The sequence below is a fragment of the Pseudochaenichthys georgianus genome, chromosome 22 (genome assembly GCF_902827115.2).
Source record: "Pseudochaenichthys georgianus chromosome 22, fPseGeo1.2, whole genome shotgun sequence".
NCBI classification, from domain to species: domain Eukaryota; kingdom Metazoa; phylum Chordata; class Actinopteri; order Perciformes; family Channichthyidae; genus Pseudochaenichthys; species Pseudochaenichthys georgianus.
Window position 1 is genome coordinate 4,456,242 of NC_047524.1, and position 17,184 is coordinate 4,473,425.

At 41.6% G+C, this 17,184-nt stretch overlaps 1 protein-coding gene across 1 annotated transcript in view; it reads left to right on the plus strand.

Moving 5' to 3' along the window:
* The window catches only part of plekhh1 (pleckstrin homology domain containing, family H (with MyTH4 domain) member 1), a 222,185-nt gene that overhangs the window by 19,554 nt on the left and 185,447 nt on the right, over nt 1-17,184 (plus strand). The window contains exons 2-3 of the mRNA XM_071207236.1: nt 9,320-9,413; nt 15,446-15,528. The gene's annotated coding sequence lies outside the window, so the exon portion shown is untranslated. The remainder of the gene's footprint in view (nt 1-9,319; nt 9,414-15,445; nt 15,529-17,184) is intronic.

The window sequence follows — 17,184 nt, forward strand, 5'->3', positions numbered from 1 at the left end:
TCGTTTGAGATGTTGACGGGTTGGCCGAACTTTTTACCCCACAGTCAAACAACTTTAATTAGCGTCGCAGTTTTTTTTAAAACAAACACACGGCGCACCGCGCACGCGAGTAAACGTTTCTGGCTCCGTAATCACACCAATGCACGTGCAACTTAAGTCTCAAGTTCCGACTGGTCACAACAATAATTAAATATCGCTCTTAATACAACAAATAATGACCATTTATCTTTTTTGGGGTGCACATTTTGCTGTTTGCTGTCCTTATTTCTTTGTTAAAAACTGGTTGCCTCTGATGGCAACCAAAGGCCAAGAAGTGGTTGACATTTTTTCTGAATGGTTGCCAATGGCAACCTGGCAACCGTTACTGTCGAGCCCTGCATTATTGGACCTTGCATGAAGACATGGATGGTCCCCTGTTACTGTTGAAGGACAGAGCCAGACTGGTGTCACGGAGGTCACAGGGTCACAGGGTTAGGGGTTCACACACACATACCATGTATACATCACTTCAGGGGACATTACATTGACTTTCATGCATTCCCTGGAGACTTATCCTAACCTTAACCATAACCAACACATGCCTATCCCTTACCCTTACCCTAAACCAAACCAAGTCTTCACCCTAAAATGAATGATTCCCCTCATGGGGAACTCCAATTTGTCCCCATAAGGGAGGCGAGTCCCTACACGTGACTATGTAAACAGATTTAGGTCCCCACAAGTATAGTAATGCACGCACGCACGCACGTACTTGCACACACACACTCACACTCACACTCACACCCACACCCACACCCACACCTGCCCCTACCCTCCCTCCCTCGTGGTCCTGTCCAGAAGGTGCCACAATGTGACCTTGACTGGGGAATCTGGGATGCTGGGAATGTGAGCGTACGTGCGCTGGGACGGCGTGAGGCCGATCTGTGTCAGTGCGTCTGTGATCTCTGCGAGTCGAGGCTACTGAGGGTGACAGACTGGACCAGACTGGACCGCGGGTCACTTTCCACCACACTCCCAAAGCCCTTTGATGTCTGCTCATCCCTCTCACCGACAGTTGGTGCCTTTCTACATCCCACATTACACTGGCAGACCACCCATATCTGAAGAAATGTGGTGGCAGGTTTAAGTTTTCTAAAGAATGTGGCCCATCTGAGCGTCCCCCGGCCCATCTGGACCCCTCTAAACCTGGGAAACCCTGCAATGATCGCAGTCTGATGCGTTTCTGGTGTGTGGCCCCGTCATTGGGGACAGTTGAGAGCCTCTGTAAACTAATTCCAAAGTCTCAATATCATCTAAAGAAATTCACATGTGCTCACTTGTATGAAGTCGATACATTCCTCAGAAATTGATATGCACTTGTCTAGTATGACAAGGAATTTATGCAACTCAAAATACATTTTGGCTTCGATAAGATCAAGTAGTTCTTTGCCTTGTTTAATATTTAGCACACTCTTAGAACAGTCAGCTAAATAAAGGTTGATTTGTTTGAGCGGGTTCTAGGGAATTTCCCCTGATTTTTCCTGGTACTTGGTTTGGTCTACTTTAACCCCTATTCACTGTTACTCACCCAGGACAAAGTCTTCATGCACTTGTTTATTCAGAGCAACGGCAGGTGATTGGCTTTGATATGTAAAGCATTTGATAGTGTTTATGAGAGTTTGTCGGAGCAGATGTGAAATGTTAAGGGCTGTTAAAAAGGTAGATGATAGCTAAAGGGCCTGTCTGAGCAGATAAGGCAGAGGGAAGGGCGGGAAGACGGTTATCTGAAACAGCCAACCTGACTGTTTGGGTCATGCATCTGTCTGAGTCAGTGTGTCTGTACTTTGTGTGCTTGTGTGTTTGTATTTTATTTCTAGCATTACCTGATATGACAGTTTTTGTGCTTTTCACTGACTGGAAGTTTAGAAAAGTCCATTGTTTTCATTATTGACGCTAACCTTGTGAGTCACGTTATGAGTTCTTTCTCATGTAAAAAAGCTGTACAAATGTCAAAAGGCGCTGATATTCCAGTCTTTAATCAGTACGATGGGAGCATTTAGGATAATGGATGTGGCAAGAACCAATGATTTGATTCTAAATCAATGATAAAATTATAAAATGTCACATTTCAAAACGACTTGGTTAGGCTTAGGAAAATATAGTTTTTTTGGTTAAAATAAGTTATTAGTCATTCACCTAATGCAAAATGAAAACCTGGCATCTTAAATGTGTAATCAGTAATGTAGGTTATCTTAAAAAAGTTTAGTAAATGATTGTTCAACCACTAGTAAAGCAACTAGTTACATCTTGAAAACCCTTAATATGAGTGACTTATTTAAAGGTGGTAGCGTTTGATGTTTTTGAATAGGCTTACCAACTTTTATTGACACCTGCAAGCCAATCGGAAACATTGATTTTCCTTGATATAAAAAAACGTGTACCCATTAATTCCAGTTTCTTTATTATGACGTCACTGTATCTTGGAGCCTTTTGTTGTTCTGAAATATGTGCATTTTCTTTAATTAGTCAACACACAAAATACTTGCCCTGCTGCCAAACCCATTAGTTGATTATAGGAAGAACATTAAGTGAGTGTATTATCTCAAACACATAAACTACTGTACTAGACATGTAATGAGTGTATTACGGTATGAGTCAGAGGTCATTGTCTGGGCTTTTTAATGTCACCATTGTTTTGTTGTGGCTCCTAATGTGTGGGTCATCTGGTTAAGGCTTTTTTCGTAGTATCACTAGCACCTAAAGCCTTTATGGGGAGTGCTATGTTGGTGATGACATGTTTCAGGCACCTTTGAAACAATAAAACACAATCCCGGATTTGTCATTAACAGATCTATGGTTGTGAAGTACAGACTTATCGAGCACCAACACACTGCAGTCGTTTATACTATTATGAGACAGGATTTCACAACACTGTAAGGTTATCATGACACCGATGTTTTTATCTTTCATTGAGGTGATTCCCAGGTAAACGAAAGAAACATGGCATTCGCCTAACAAAGTAATCTAGCAGGAATGTGTTATTGGATGTATTTTATTGGCCATTAATGCACCTGCCAGGAGACTTTGTACTGCTCTATGGCAAATGTTGACACTTTTCTCTGTGTGCGGCAAAACAAGCTCGCTAAAATGGCTTCACCGGTCTGGCATTATTTTGAGGTGTCCGAAAAAGACAGTAAAATAGCGGTATGCAACGTGTGTGAAGCAGAAATCCTGCAGCTCCACCCGCCGGACCGGTGAGCGGAACGAAACACACAAGAGTTAGACCTAACACACTTAGCTATTTGATCTACCTCTGGAACAAGCTAAACTAGTTATAAATATATTTATTCTTCACTGTCGGGTCAGTCATTACTGGATCAGTGAGCTGCATGAAATGCTGTCAGGAGGGGGAGAGAGAGAGGGGGAGAGAGGAAAAGAGAGCGCTTCCGCTAATTTCTCCCGTGTTATTATCCAAAGTGAATGGAAACTTGAATAATGTACATCATTTGAATGTAATAATTAAGTTGATTGTTGTTAGTGGAAGCTCCAGTGAATGAGCATTAACTGAGTTTAAACTGAGCTTTAAATGGAAGATTTAAAGTGATGTTTAAATCTTCCATTTAGGCCCCGCCCACTCGATCGGATCGGCGATCGGTTTCGGCCGATACTGATTCCGGCGATCGGCGATCGGCCCCGAAATTGGCGATCGGAGCATCCCTAATTATTATTATTATTATTATTAAATAATCTACCAAGAATGTGTGCGTGCACATAGTGTATATTTTTGCCTTGTTCTTTGCCTGAACTAGGGCAAATCAATTTTAGACAGTACTTCATGTTTAGAGCTGAAGTGTGATTACATTAGTGATGTGTCGGTCGCGAACGAGCCGGCTCAAACTAATTACAGCAGGGTCGCTGCTTCAACGTCACGCCAACTCAAGATCCATATTCAAAAATACAGATTCAAAAGTGTACAAGTTGAAGCGTTTGTTCTAACAGTTTTCAGGAGGCAGGCACTTGCTTTCAAGCAGAACACGGGGAAAACAAACTTAGCGGAGTGTTTACGTGTTCGGTGTAATGACGTAAAACGGCCTCTGTAGTCCTATTCAGCCACTTGTTAACAACCATCGTTTTTCAGACACGTAAACTCTTCAAGAATCACCAGTGGGGTCACTGCTGATGGATTTAATGTCGTAGAACAAAACGTGATCCGTATCTTAAATGTGTCTCAACCACAGACCTTTCCAGCTATTTTCCAAAATCCTATGGAGAAATTGCATTACTTTTTTGTCGAAGGAACCGGAAGTGGTAACATGCTAACTTACTTCCGGGTTTTAGGACGCGTCACTGTGGCACTCTATAGACTGTATATATACAAACACAACCAACATGTGACCATGCTGCATCAATCAATACATTACCATGCATTACAGGGATCTGCACAGCTCCGAGAGTTACATCAGCTGTGATTAAAACTGTGTTTATTTTTCCTTTAAGCCTGTAAGCTATAGTCTTTTGTCCTGGTTTTATAAGACAAGTAAATTACCCCACAATGTAATCCACACTTTTTCCACTGTATATTTTGTTTGGAGAAGGTGTTAAAACTACCCTCCTGTACAGATCCCACATCACCACCACACACACTCGCACACACACACCCTAATGTGGCGTAATAGCGGTTTTAAAAGCCTTTTTACAATAATGCTCACTCCGCAGCTTGCTCACAAAGCTGGCAGGTCAGAGCTTGTGATTGAGTCAATGAAACCATTATGTTCCCAGACTGCAGCCAGAGCTCATAACCTGCTCAACCCACAGTGCTTGTGGGCCCATAGGAAAAGCAGAGGAAGCTCAGCACACCAACATCGGCACCTTAACGTACACCTACTTAGACGAAAACACTTTACATTGAAAATCAAAAAGAGTTTGAGTTTTGAGTCAAAAACTGTAAAGTCATGTTCAGGCCCTCTGGGGTTGTTGATTTTCGCTACACACCAGATGTTCTAGTTAGTAAGATAAAAAATATAAACAACCTTATTTTAAGTTGGATTGTTATTAATCGTAGGGCAACACATGTAATGCCTGGCCTGAGGGTGGCACCAGAGTAAAAGACAGGGGTCTTCTGTTGGTAATGATCCACTGCATGGGAGACGATCCCGGTTTTTATTGAAAAGTTAAAATGAAGTAACTGATGCTTTTCGTCTGAGCTGGGGAAGTACGATTCTGCTTTCTTGTCTTTATAAAAATGTACACTAACCGTATTTATTCATAATCACTACCTAGAGTTTCTAAGTTCAATTCAGCTTGATTTGGTTGCTCTTAAATAATATTATTAAACTCTGTTTATGATTTTGCCATTTCCTTTACTGTAACACAGTGTCCAACATATGAAGGGCCAGTAAATACAATCAGCTTGGTGCTATATTGGGTCATTGCTCAAAAGAAGCCTGTCAATGGCATAGTCCTTACCCAGACTGGCCTATCTTGTTATTCTTCCCATAGTGATTTAAGCTAACAAAAACTAAGTTTGCACAGCGATGGTCAGTGCAGAAACGGTGACAACGTCTCTTTGTTTAAGAGACAACAAGCTAAATCAACGATATTGTATTCCTCAGGTATCTGATACATAGCATTCGGATTTCTGAGTTTCGGCTCCCAACCCAGTTTGTGTTCATGCCAAGATGCAATAGATCTTGGCATGAGAAGATATAACAAGATATACCAATGCTTTATCGGATGCGTTTTCAATTGGCATGTTTTGGTTTTGCATGACTGAAGGCTACACTGATGATGATGATTAACTGATCAGTTTGTCAAACTGACATGGTTGACCTTTCTACCTCAGATAAAGAGCAGTGCACACTCAAAATCAAACACATATATTTACTAGGATTGAATTATTAGTTCACTGTAAGTCTTTGATAGCACCACCACTTCTTCCATGCTACCATGCTAATGTTAGCTAGTTAACATTCACATTTAGCAGGAGATCAGCATGAAGCTAAACCTCTGGGCAGTAAGAGTGTCTATAGTTGAACACATATAAGTGTTTGGCTACATTGCTTTCTCTATAGCAGGGGTGCCCACACCTTTTCAGCCTGGGAGCTATTTTAAAAATGATCAAGTCAAAATGATCTACCACCTACATTTAAAATGCTAAACATATATTTATTTATATATATATACTGAGTATACCTTATGTTGGTGTACCTTGCATAACTGCATGAACCCGTATGGCACAATACAACTCAGTACATTGTTGGTCATTACGTCAATTTTATACTCTTTCTTTAGTAGAATTGTATAAATTGGAAGGCTAACTAGGTAATCAGCTCGCCGGTGATTTGCAGCTTGGCGCGGTTGACCGTGCATGCGTAGTGAACGGCGTGTTAGAAAAGATCTCGGACTGGCTTACCTGTACGTCAATCAAGTGGCATGCCATAGTAAGGATAGATGATAGGCTAACTTTTTTTTCCAATGCCATGCGATCTACCCACACTACCGTTGCGATCGACGTATTGGGCAAGTAACAGTTTGATTAGCTCTACAGTATGCCAGATATCCAGAATTTTATTCATGGATCTATAGACTTAAGAAATGTATACATATTGTTGGGTTCTGCCAAAAGTAAAAGGTATAAGATTTTGTGAAGTTCAGGTTTGGATAAACAAAGAGTTTTCTTGAATAGCAGATTCAATGCCCGGTGGTAATCCTAATTATAATATTAGTAATTTAAAATATACGCTGTCTAGCATACACCACTATGTATTATTCTCACATATTTACATACAAGACAGACACTTCAACGGCAGTACGATACACACGCAACCATGGCACAATGGCAGTCTCCAGGGCGCAGGAGCAGTCTCGGGTAGATCAGGTGTCTTTTTTCTGTGCCTCTACATTCATTGCAACGTATAATCAGGTCATAACCTAGTTAATGTTTTTATGATATCATCTGCTGAACTGCAGGCGAATACGTGTGAAGAGTAGAGAGTGGCAGGGTGTCATCGTCACACGGGGGGACACGGCAGCTCCTCCGACTCAACCTGAGCGTGGGCGAGTTGTCCTTTTATGTGAAGTATACACATTGGCGTCTATGTAATTACTAGAACTAGTGCGGTGTATAATTTGAGTCATCACAGAGAGAGTGAATGAAGGATAGCCTGGTGTCACTGCAGTGTGGGAAAGAGGTGTGTATTGTTGGGAGGATTGTGTTGTACACCAGGAGGGGGCAGTAGAATAGTTCCCACATCACTGTCAGGATGCAGGTCACACTTATCTCCCCTGTTTCCTTCTCTTTCTTCATATATTTGCTTTTCTTCCTCTCATCTTGTTTCCTTTTATCCTATTCAGCCTCCCCTCCCCTTTTCTTTTCACTCGCTGCTTTCTCTTTTTTTATCTCTAAGCTCACACAATGGAGATATTTTCAGTACAAACACCTCTACTGCTAACCTAATTACTGTACATGTTTGTAGGCCCACTCTCAGAAAGATGTGAGGTTGGCATATTTCGTAGGCGGACGAAGGAAGAAGTGAGTTGACTACAGATGGAGGGATAAATCAAATGTGAGGGTGAAAGATACAGCGGAGAGGATATGCTGTATTTGGTGGGAGAGTGTGTGGGCTGGAGGTGAAGTGTTCACGTTCCCGTTGTGTTGACTTTGAAACACAAGATCACATGCTGAGGGTGGACGGCCAGAACCGGTGTCTGGCCAAATCTTTCGTTTTCTCCACGAGCGCTGCTGCGGTCTGGGGAAATCTGAAAAGTGTGATGGGGAAGGAATCTGTCTCTGTTCAGTTGTGGTCATTTATGAGGAGAAGGCTGTGAGTGTTTGTGGCTCTGTGTATGTGTGGGTATTGTGCACTATTGAACCTTGAGATTTAAGTAAAAGGAACAATTAAACAATGTGAAGATACTTGCTTCGAGTAAAAGTCCTACTTAAATAAAGGTGGATAGTTAAGATAGTTAAAACTTAACGTTTTAGATGTTAAAAGTACACCTTTTGTACTAAAATACAACCTGTGATTTATGTATCATAAATGACAGTTTTTGTAGTAATAATGATGCAGCAATTGGTTTGTGGCACTTTACTTTAGTTACATAAGTTTAAACTAGTTTCTACTACTCTTTATACAGGTAATCTAGTCTAGTGGTTCCCAAACTATGGTGTAAGGCCCATATTAAAGGGTCACAATATAAATCAGAAGGGTCATCAACTAATAAGTAGGAAAAAGAAAGGTATGCAACATACATTTTAATTTGTTTGTCTTATCTTATCTTTTTGATGGAACTGTTTGAACAACTAAATATAACTTTTATTTGTTAAAAGCCACAAACCAAAACGGTTGGAAACCACTAGTTTAATCTTTAACAATATGTTGTGTTTCACATGATCATCATGCCTGTTTCAGTTCCTCATACAAGTAACTGGTTATTACAGCTGTCGGATAGATGTGGCTGAGTGGGGAGTACAACATTCCCTCTCTCTTGTAGTGAAGTATAAGTAGTGCAGTAGTGTAAATTGAATACATGTACTTCGTTACTTTCCACGACTGGGTGTAAGTCAGCTTCGGAGGCACGTACTGTAGGCCTGTCAAAGTTTAGAGGGCAATTTCTCAAAAGCGAGTGGCGGTGTGTTTGTGTCTGAGTCGGTGGGTGGGTGCTGGTGGTTTTTGGGGGGGTGCTTGCATCCATTCCCTGCTGGATGGTGAAAAGTGCAGCGCAGCAGAAATGCATTCCAAGGTGGGGGGGAGAGCTGCATGGGTTCCACGACTATCAGGTTCTTTGGCTGGGCTGCGGGTTTGGCTCCATCGCAGCTTAATGGCAGGAAAAGAGGGGAGAGTGTATAGATGATTATTAGTGAAGGGGCCAAACCAGAGAAAAATGTTTTAGCCCCAACCTTTTATTGTTTATAGATAAAACGCTTATGCCAAAGCCATTAAAAAGGTGAGCGAAGGGTAGAAAAATAACAACCTTGGACCATTAAGAACAAAAATAAATTCACTTTAAGAAGAAAAAAGTGCCTGTTATGTGATGTTCAGTGTGTCTTTGCATGCTGATACGTGTGTGTGTGTGTTTAATGTGTAGCTGTGGAGAAGCCTGCAGCAGGCCCTGTAGCCGGTCTGACTGCTAATGAACTTGGATCGGCGTCCGTGAGCGTTGGGGCTGAAAGGGCTCTTTCTCCCGCTCGGCCACAGCCACTCAGCTGTCACTAGCTGACCTACAGCTCTCTGATTATGTCACTGTCGCTTAGAAGGCTCCGCATTCATCCATCATTAGGCTACAAGTCTGCACACCCCAATCAAATGGCCCATTAAAACCTTCTACTGGTCTCTTTCAGTTTGTTCCCCGGTCGCAGCTGCTCCTCTGCACCAAGAAAGCCAGTGTGCCAAAATCAGCCTATTTTTTTCATCTTATTCTTGGATCAAATGAAGGTGAAGTGTAGAAATGTTCATAGGAAGTGTTAAATATTTATAAAACCTAATGATGAATGTCCAATTTCTGCTTTAACACCAGTCTACAGTTCGGCAGAGATCAGCGCTTTGCCATTGATCCTGTCAGAACATTTATGCACTTACGTATTTCAACTTCATAAGTATTTTTTTCTACTCCATCACCATATAGGGACATGCTGTACTACATTTATGAGACACCTTTAATTGCTAGAATCAGATCCAACACAAAGATAATGTGGCTAGTGTTTTCCAGCGATTTTGGCTTGTGAACCTTTCAGCAAAGGTCACCCTACACCATTTCAAAGTCTTGAGATTGATTTACTGTTTACACTACACAGCTTTATGTCTTGTAATCGGGAGTCTTGAAGTCGTTGTGGGTTTTCAGATTCCATCACTGGCCGACAACATGGGGTTACACTCTCACCAGGAGGAATGCCCAATAAGTACGTCTAGTCCCCAAACTGCATTTTGTCACAAAAACGCTTGCGACAAGTGACTCGGCCGCAGTCAGGGTTGTTGTTTGAACACAAGTTCACAAAATAGACACTTTAACTAGTCACTATATTGTGGTCATTCATCCGAAAAAGTGTTAGTACTGTAAAGTTATTTACCTATATTCATATAATAGCCGCTTTCACACCAAGTACTTTGCCGTACTTAGTTCCCAGTACTTAGTCCCGCCGAACTCTTTAGTCCCGGAACTGTCCTAGTAAATCGCGTTCACACCGGAATAAGTCGCTGAGGGAGGATTACGCAAATGAAGCCGCTGAATCAGAAATTGGAACCTTTTCCTCCCCAGGAAAGTACCACCTCTCTAGCAGGGACTGAAAAGGGGTGAAAAGGTTCCCGAAAAAAAGTTCTAGTTCCAGATCTTTTTGGTGTGAACGCAAAATTCCAGGAACTATCGGAACTATTCCTGGGAAAAGTACTCTGGTGTAAAAGCGCTTAAAGACACATCAACATCAGGCATTTGGTCAAAGTACAACATTCTCTACTTCATGAATCATCTCACGCCCCTACAGATTTACTTTGTTGACCCTTTTGAAGGGGACTCAACCTATAGTTTGGGAACCACTGTACTATGCCAGATCAGATTTAATAACCTAATAATGCAACATACAATAAAACATCAATCATAAATCAATCTCAACCGGTATTTTGCTGCTAAATAAAAAGTTATCTTGAATACTTTAGTACATTTTCCTGGTATTACTCATATACATTTACTCCAGTAAGATTTATAACACAGCAGAGTGTTTTGATATCGTTGTGTCAGTACTTGTTATTTTAATTAGGATCTTAATACCCTGCCCTGCATGCTGTGTGTGTTCGCCTCTTGGATTTGGAGGAATCCATTGAGCGGCGGTTGTCAGGAGCAACAGGCTTCGGGAGGAGGAGGGGTCTGGTGTCCACCCGTCCACACCTCCCTCTCTCTCTCTGCCATCCTCCCCTCCCTCCCCTCACATGGGCTTTGCCTTTGGCTGAACGCTGGGATTCTTTCACAGAGGCTGGCGGTTGCCAAGAGAGAGAGAGCCCCAGAAAAGCTGGGCAAATGTATGTGGGTCACTGCGAGTCAGAAGGGGGCTTTTCATTCTCCTCTTCCCTCCTGTTTTCTCCTCCTTTTTGTTCCTTTGTTCTTTTCGGGCTCTTTGGCTCGCTCCTTGCACCCCCACCAGTGAAAAGTACATTGATTTGTGTCAATCCCGTTCGTTATTCCCCCAACGAGCCGCTAAGACAAGGCCCAATAAGATATGGAGATGTGTCCTATTGACTTATTAACTTCTCTCTGTGCGCACACACATCTCTGAGCGTCTCTTTGTGTGTTTGGCTTGTCTTCCTGACCCATGGACAAACAAACGCTCTGCGAGAAGGGGACGGACTCCACTAAAAAGGATCCAGAGCAGATGTTTTGTTGGCCTCAGTCTCACTTCCTTTCACCAGCTCTCCACTTCTTCTTTCCCTTCCTCTTTCTCTCTGATGGATGCTGAGTGGTTTGAGCTGTTTTTGTAGAAGCCCATTGGTCGACTGCAGAGACGCGGGAAAGTAATCCAGTCTTTTGACACGGCAGGGACAGATCAGGAGGACAGCTTGTGCTGTTGGCTTTACATTAATGTGTCTCTGCCTGCCATATGCGCTCGATCCCTCCCTCTCTCTATCTGGCTGTTAACCACTATATTAGCTTTCATCGTATAATCAGAAAAACAACTCCCAGGGAGAGATGTATTTATATTCAAAGACTCAAAGGTTATACTGTCATATGTAAAATAGAGTTGTTCTTGGCAATGAACTTCCCAGGCTCTGCCAACAGTGCAACATACGAAATACTTATGACATAAAATAAAAATAAATAGTGCAATATAAAATGGTGCAAGTGACAGATAGTAGGTGTTGTTTCTATAGAATATAAAGATAATACATGTATAGTAGTGAAATGCAGGTATAGGTAAATAAGAATAAGATAAAATGGAATATAAAATAAATGTCTGTACGATATAGCACATACTGCATACTGTAATGAATAATACATGTGTAGGATAAACAGATGTACAGTTGAACAGTGTATTATAAACACATGTTAGTGGTGAGCTCAGGAGATTGACAGCCTTACGGCCTGTGGGATAAAACTGTCGCCGAGTCTGGCCCGTGATGTTCATCAGTGCCACTTCAGTCAGCCTATCAAAGCGCTTCCTGCGGTCACATCTACAGAAGTTTCAGGTTCAGAGTATATTGTGTTTTTTTTTTATTTGACATGTGTCGTCTCCGTTTTCCGAGGCAGTGAAAGTGAGTTTGTGCACAAGAGTTCACCGCCTCAGTTCACTGTTTCACCCTCTTTGTGTCTCTAGGCTTCCCAAGGTCGAGAAAGACCTTTATCAATGGGGTAAAAAGCCTAGATATCCCAGATATCCACATCAGAGCGCTCGCTATTATTTCATTAGATTGATATCAGGTTGTCTGACACCACCCTCTTTCTCCCCCGTTCGCCCTTCTGCGGCAGAGTTTCTCATTTCAGCAAAGACAATGGCCTGTCTATCCTGCAGTACTAAGTAAATGTCAGGTACTGTCTACCCTCCTCCTCATCTATTCACTGAAATGCTCTAGGGGCTGATGGCTAGATATCCATCTACTAGGGTCTGTATACATGTGTGTTACATGGTATAACTCTAGTCAAGTCACTGGATCAAGTTTCCCTACATGTATATGGTTTACAACAACCTACACGAGCTCAAGGATAGATTTCAGATGTCTTTTATTGAATTGTATCAGTGAGCTTTTCAGCTTGTGTTAGCTAAATAAGCAGGGATGTAGGCAGGCAGGAATTATGGAGGCTTTTACCGAGCCCATTGGTCAATTATCAGACAAACCTTAGAATGAAATTATGAGCTTTATGAGCCAGGTGAGCTACCCGAGCGCCCCATGTACGGAGGAGGTTAAGTCCTTTCCCAACCAGCCTGGTTCAAATCAAACCCAGGGCCATTTGCTGCATGTACTATCTGTCCTGTCCATCTATTTAAAGCAAAGAGGCCACAAAGGTATCTTTTAAAAATAAGAACATACAAGCTTGGGGCTCTGACCTAAAAGTAAATGTTCACCTCAGTGGAGCTGAAATGATGCTAGTAATCACTCGGTTCAGTTTAAAAGCCATAATATCTTGCTACATTACTAATGGGTATTTTATTTAATTGTATTGTATAGATTGTAACACCTCGCTATACAAACACATCTACTACTTCTAATACTTGCACTAGCAATTTATAGTATTTACAATGTTTTTTTTCCCTTTACTCACCGTATTACCACATTGCTATACTTTGCTATACTTGCGTTGCAGCGGCTGCATTTGCCATAATATAGACTAGATAAAAGAAATCAGAACATTACAATCACAAGACAATCTGTTCAATACCATTTAACATACATTTGAATACATACATGAACATACATGAACTGTTTAGAACAGGGTTTGGGTCAGAAACAATGTTGTTGGCTAGCCTCAATATGTTATTATGTTAGCCTGATTCATGGGAGTTTCTCATAGCAGGGTTATGTTGAAGATATGCTTTTACATCTGTCCGATGATAAATCTCCTGGGATTGACAACTTGGATGGTAAACTGCTCAAAATGACGGCCAAATACATATCCAAGCCATTGAGTCACATTTTTAATAAAAGTTTAGAGCAAGGCGTGTGCCCCGAGATCTGGAAGGAAGCCAAGGTCATCCCATTACCCAAGGATAAAAGAAAAACCTTTGCTGGTTCCAATAGTCGACCTATAAGTCTCCTCCCAGTGTTAAGTAAATTAATAGAAAAAATAGTATACACCCAAATTCAATACTACTTTTCAAGTAACAATCTGACAACGAACTACCAACACGCCTATAGAGATGGTCACGCTACAAGTACAGCACTTGCACAAATGACCGACGACTGGTTAAAGAGCATGGATGATAGGAGGCTTGTAGGAGCTGTGATGTTAGACTTTAGAGCAGCTTTCGATGTAATCGATCACAGTCTGCAGCTGAACAAACTCAAATGCTATGGCTTTGGTTCTGTTGCTATGGCTTTGGTTCTGTTGCTATGTGCTGGATGGACCTGACTAGGAGAAGGCAGCGAGTGTTTTTCAATGGGAGCTTTTCTGAAAGTAAGGTGTTGCAGTGTGGGGTCCCACAGGGGAGTTCGCTTGGGCCTTTGTTGTATTCTATATTCACAAATGACCTTCCTTACGTATTAAATAAGCCCAGTGTAATAATGTATGCTGATGATTCCACAATGTACAGTACGGCATCAACATGCAGTGAGTTAAACTATCTACTTAAAATAGAGATTAAAGTCATAGCAGACTGGGTCAACAATAACAAACTGGTACTCAACATTGCAAAAACAAAAGCAATGGTGTTCGGATCCAGACATATGTTAAGCAGCAATCCTCAATTAAGCCTGACACTGGCTGGTCAGCACGTAAACGAGACTAAGTTGCTTGGCATTGTTCTTGATTCTGGTTTACGGTGGACAAAGCAAATTGACAGTATCGTAACTAAAATGGGAAGGAGCATACATGTAGCTGTGGTGAGAAAATGTACAAAGTATGTAACACCAACCACTTTGAAACAAGTCATTCAGTCTCTGGTTTTGTCACATCCTGAGTACTGTCCGGTCATATGGTCGTCAGCAGCAAAAACACATTTACAGAAATTACAAATAGCTCAAAACAAGGCTGCCAGACGAGCTCTCCACTGCTCGAAGCACACTCATATTGGAGTTATGCATAGAAACCTATCATGGCTTCCAGTTGAGAAACGTCTGCAATCTCGTGTTATCACTTTCTAAATGTAAAAGACCACTGTCTTTTTATGCTCAAATAGTTACACAAGAGACGAGCATGACCATAAGACTAGACGAGCTACATCAGGCCATCTACGGGCACCTAAACCCAGGACACATCTTCTGAAATCTTCTGTGTCTTATAGAGCTATAAAGGAATGGAACTCATTGCCAAACTAGCTCGCTGACATAGAGTCCAGAGCCTCTTTCAAGAAGGGATTGAAGGGACTAATGACCACGTACCCTTGTGAGCTGTGAACCCCAATTTAATTTAATTTGATCGCATGTTGTTGATGATGATATTGGTGATGTTGTTAATGATGTCAGGACTTATGTCCTAAATGTTGCTGTATTATTATTGTTGTATTATTGTTGTATTGTTTTAAGTGTCGGACCCCAGGAAGAGTAGCTTTTGTCGAGAGCAAAAGCTAATGGGGATCCTTAATAAACATAAACCTACAATCTTTGAGCAGATTTTCAATTGGTGCAGCAGTTTTGACTTTAAAACGTTGGACAAACACTTTTGCCATATAGTTCTCAATTACAGATGTGAAAAATAAAAGAATAATATCTGCACTCGCTCTCAAAGACCTAACGCAGCGTCATGTATGGTACATTGTTTGTGAAATATAGTCAACTTATACTTTGTGTGTGGAAAACAAGATAGTGATGTGATCTTTTTGTACTTTCAGGTACAGACTGGCGGTGTATAAGTCCCGGATGGAAAAGGGAAATCCTCGTCATCATCTTCCTCCTCCTGCTTTCCCAAAAAAAGGTCCGTTAAATGAAAGAGACGTGGCTTTAATATAGATCGGGGTTTGTTTCTCCTGGAGGGACTGACGGCATGTGTTATGTTATATCATTAGGGTAATAATTCCACAGATATAAGACACCTCTGGCACTCTTCAGCCCTTTCATACCCCCCCCTCTCTGGACATCTGGCAGACATACGCCTCGGGCTCATAGTGAAGGGACGATGTGGGGGGGGGGCAGGGATCGATTCCATAACTATATGGACTCAACATCTCAGTATAGAGAGAAATATGGCTCGTTCAGGTGTGAGCATTTTCGTGCCATTTTGTCTGGAGCTTATACCCTAGGAAAGGAAAGGCAAGGCAAGGCAAGGCAAGTTTCTTTATATAGCACTTTTCAACGCAAGGCAATTCAAAGTGCTTTACAAAAAAGGAAAGACATTAAGCATTAAAAAAGAAAAGCTAATAAAATAAACATTAAAAGGAGAAATACATGGATAAAAGTTACAGTGCAGTCTAAAATATGAATAGTTCAATTAAACATTAAAAGAAAAAGTACATGGATAAAAGTTAGATAAAAGACCCTAGAACTAGGAGGGGGGAAAAAACAATAAAACTCTAGTCACCTGATTTCCTGTCTCTCATCTGAGCTTTTGCATACTCACTTCCTGCTCGGCTGGTTTCCACCAGATATTTCTAGAAGCCCTGTCTTAGTGGTGATGACAACAGCATGTGTGCCGCAAACTTGTTTTATGCTTCAGTGTGATACGAACAATAGATCACACGTATTGTGACTGACTTGTTTATGAAGTGTTTAGAAGGCTAATTGCTATCAGACATCACCGGGTGTCCGCTTGAAAGGATATAAAGACAAAAGGGGTGGGGGAGTTATGAAAGAGATATGGGATAAGGAATTCCTGCATGATTTATAAGTCGACAGACATTTTATTGAACGCACCAGGAGGAAACTCAGAGAGCCACATCACACACCAAATATGGAACGATTTTAGATATCAGAGGCATGATTATCTCCACAGCCAGAGAAGAAAAAGCAGAAACGGCTATACGTTATCACAACTTTGCATTATCTTAACCTTCCTCTCAGCATCCCTCTGTGGCCCTGGCAGGAAGCTGGGCCACCTCCAGTGGAGCTCCATTCACATCGCCGTTTATTTTCTTTCCAGTGCTCGTGTCCAGGGAGAGCTTTGCGAATGACCTAGTTTTGTCAAGAGTCAATAGGAACGCTGTGCCAGACAGGTGCGGGGAAGAAGACGCCACATAGCGTGAGAGTGGAGAATCCCTCAGTTTCCAGAACCTTTCAAATTAAATAAAAGTAGTATACCATACTTTAAAATACTCCTTTAAAAGGTAAAGTCACGCATTAAGAATGTGCTGAGTATTGAAAGCAAAATCGCCGAAAATGGTCCCTTTGTGTGTTAGAGCACAAATGTTCAGTAGCGGGAAATAAAAAAAGCTAAAATAAAGTCCCATTTGTACTTAAAGTTCAGTACTTAAGTACATTTATTCGGTTACTTTCCACCAGTTTGCAAGTCTCGGCACTTCACTAGGTAGCGTGGTGGTAACCAGAGATCGACACATTAAGAAAATCACCAACTGAATTGATCGTGATTCCCAGCATTTGTGCCGTAGCAAGCCAACAACTCTAGATTTCCGGCTCT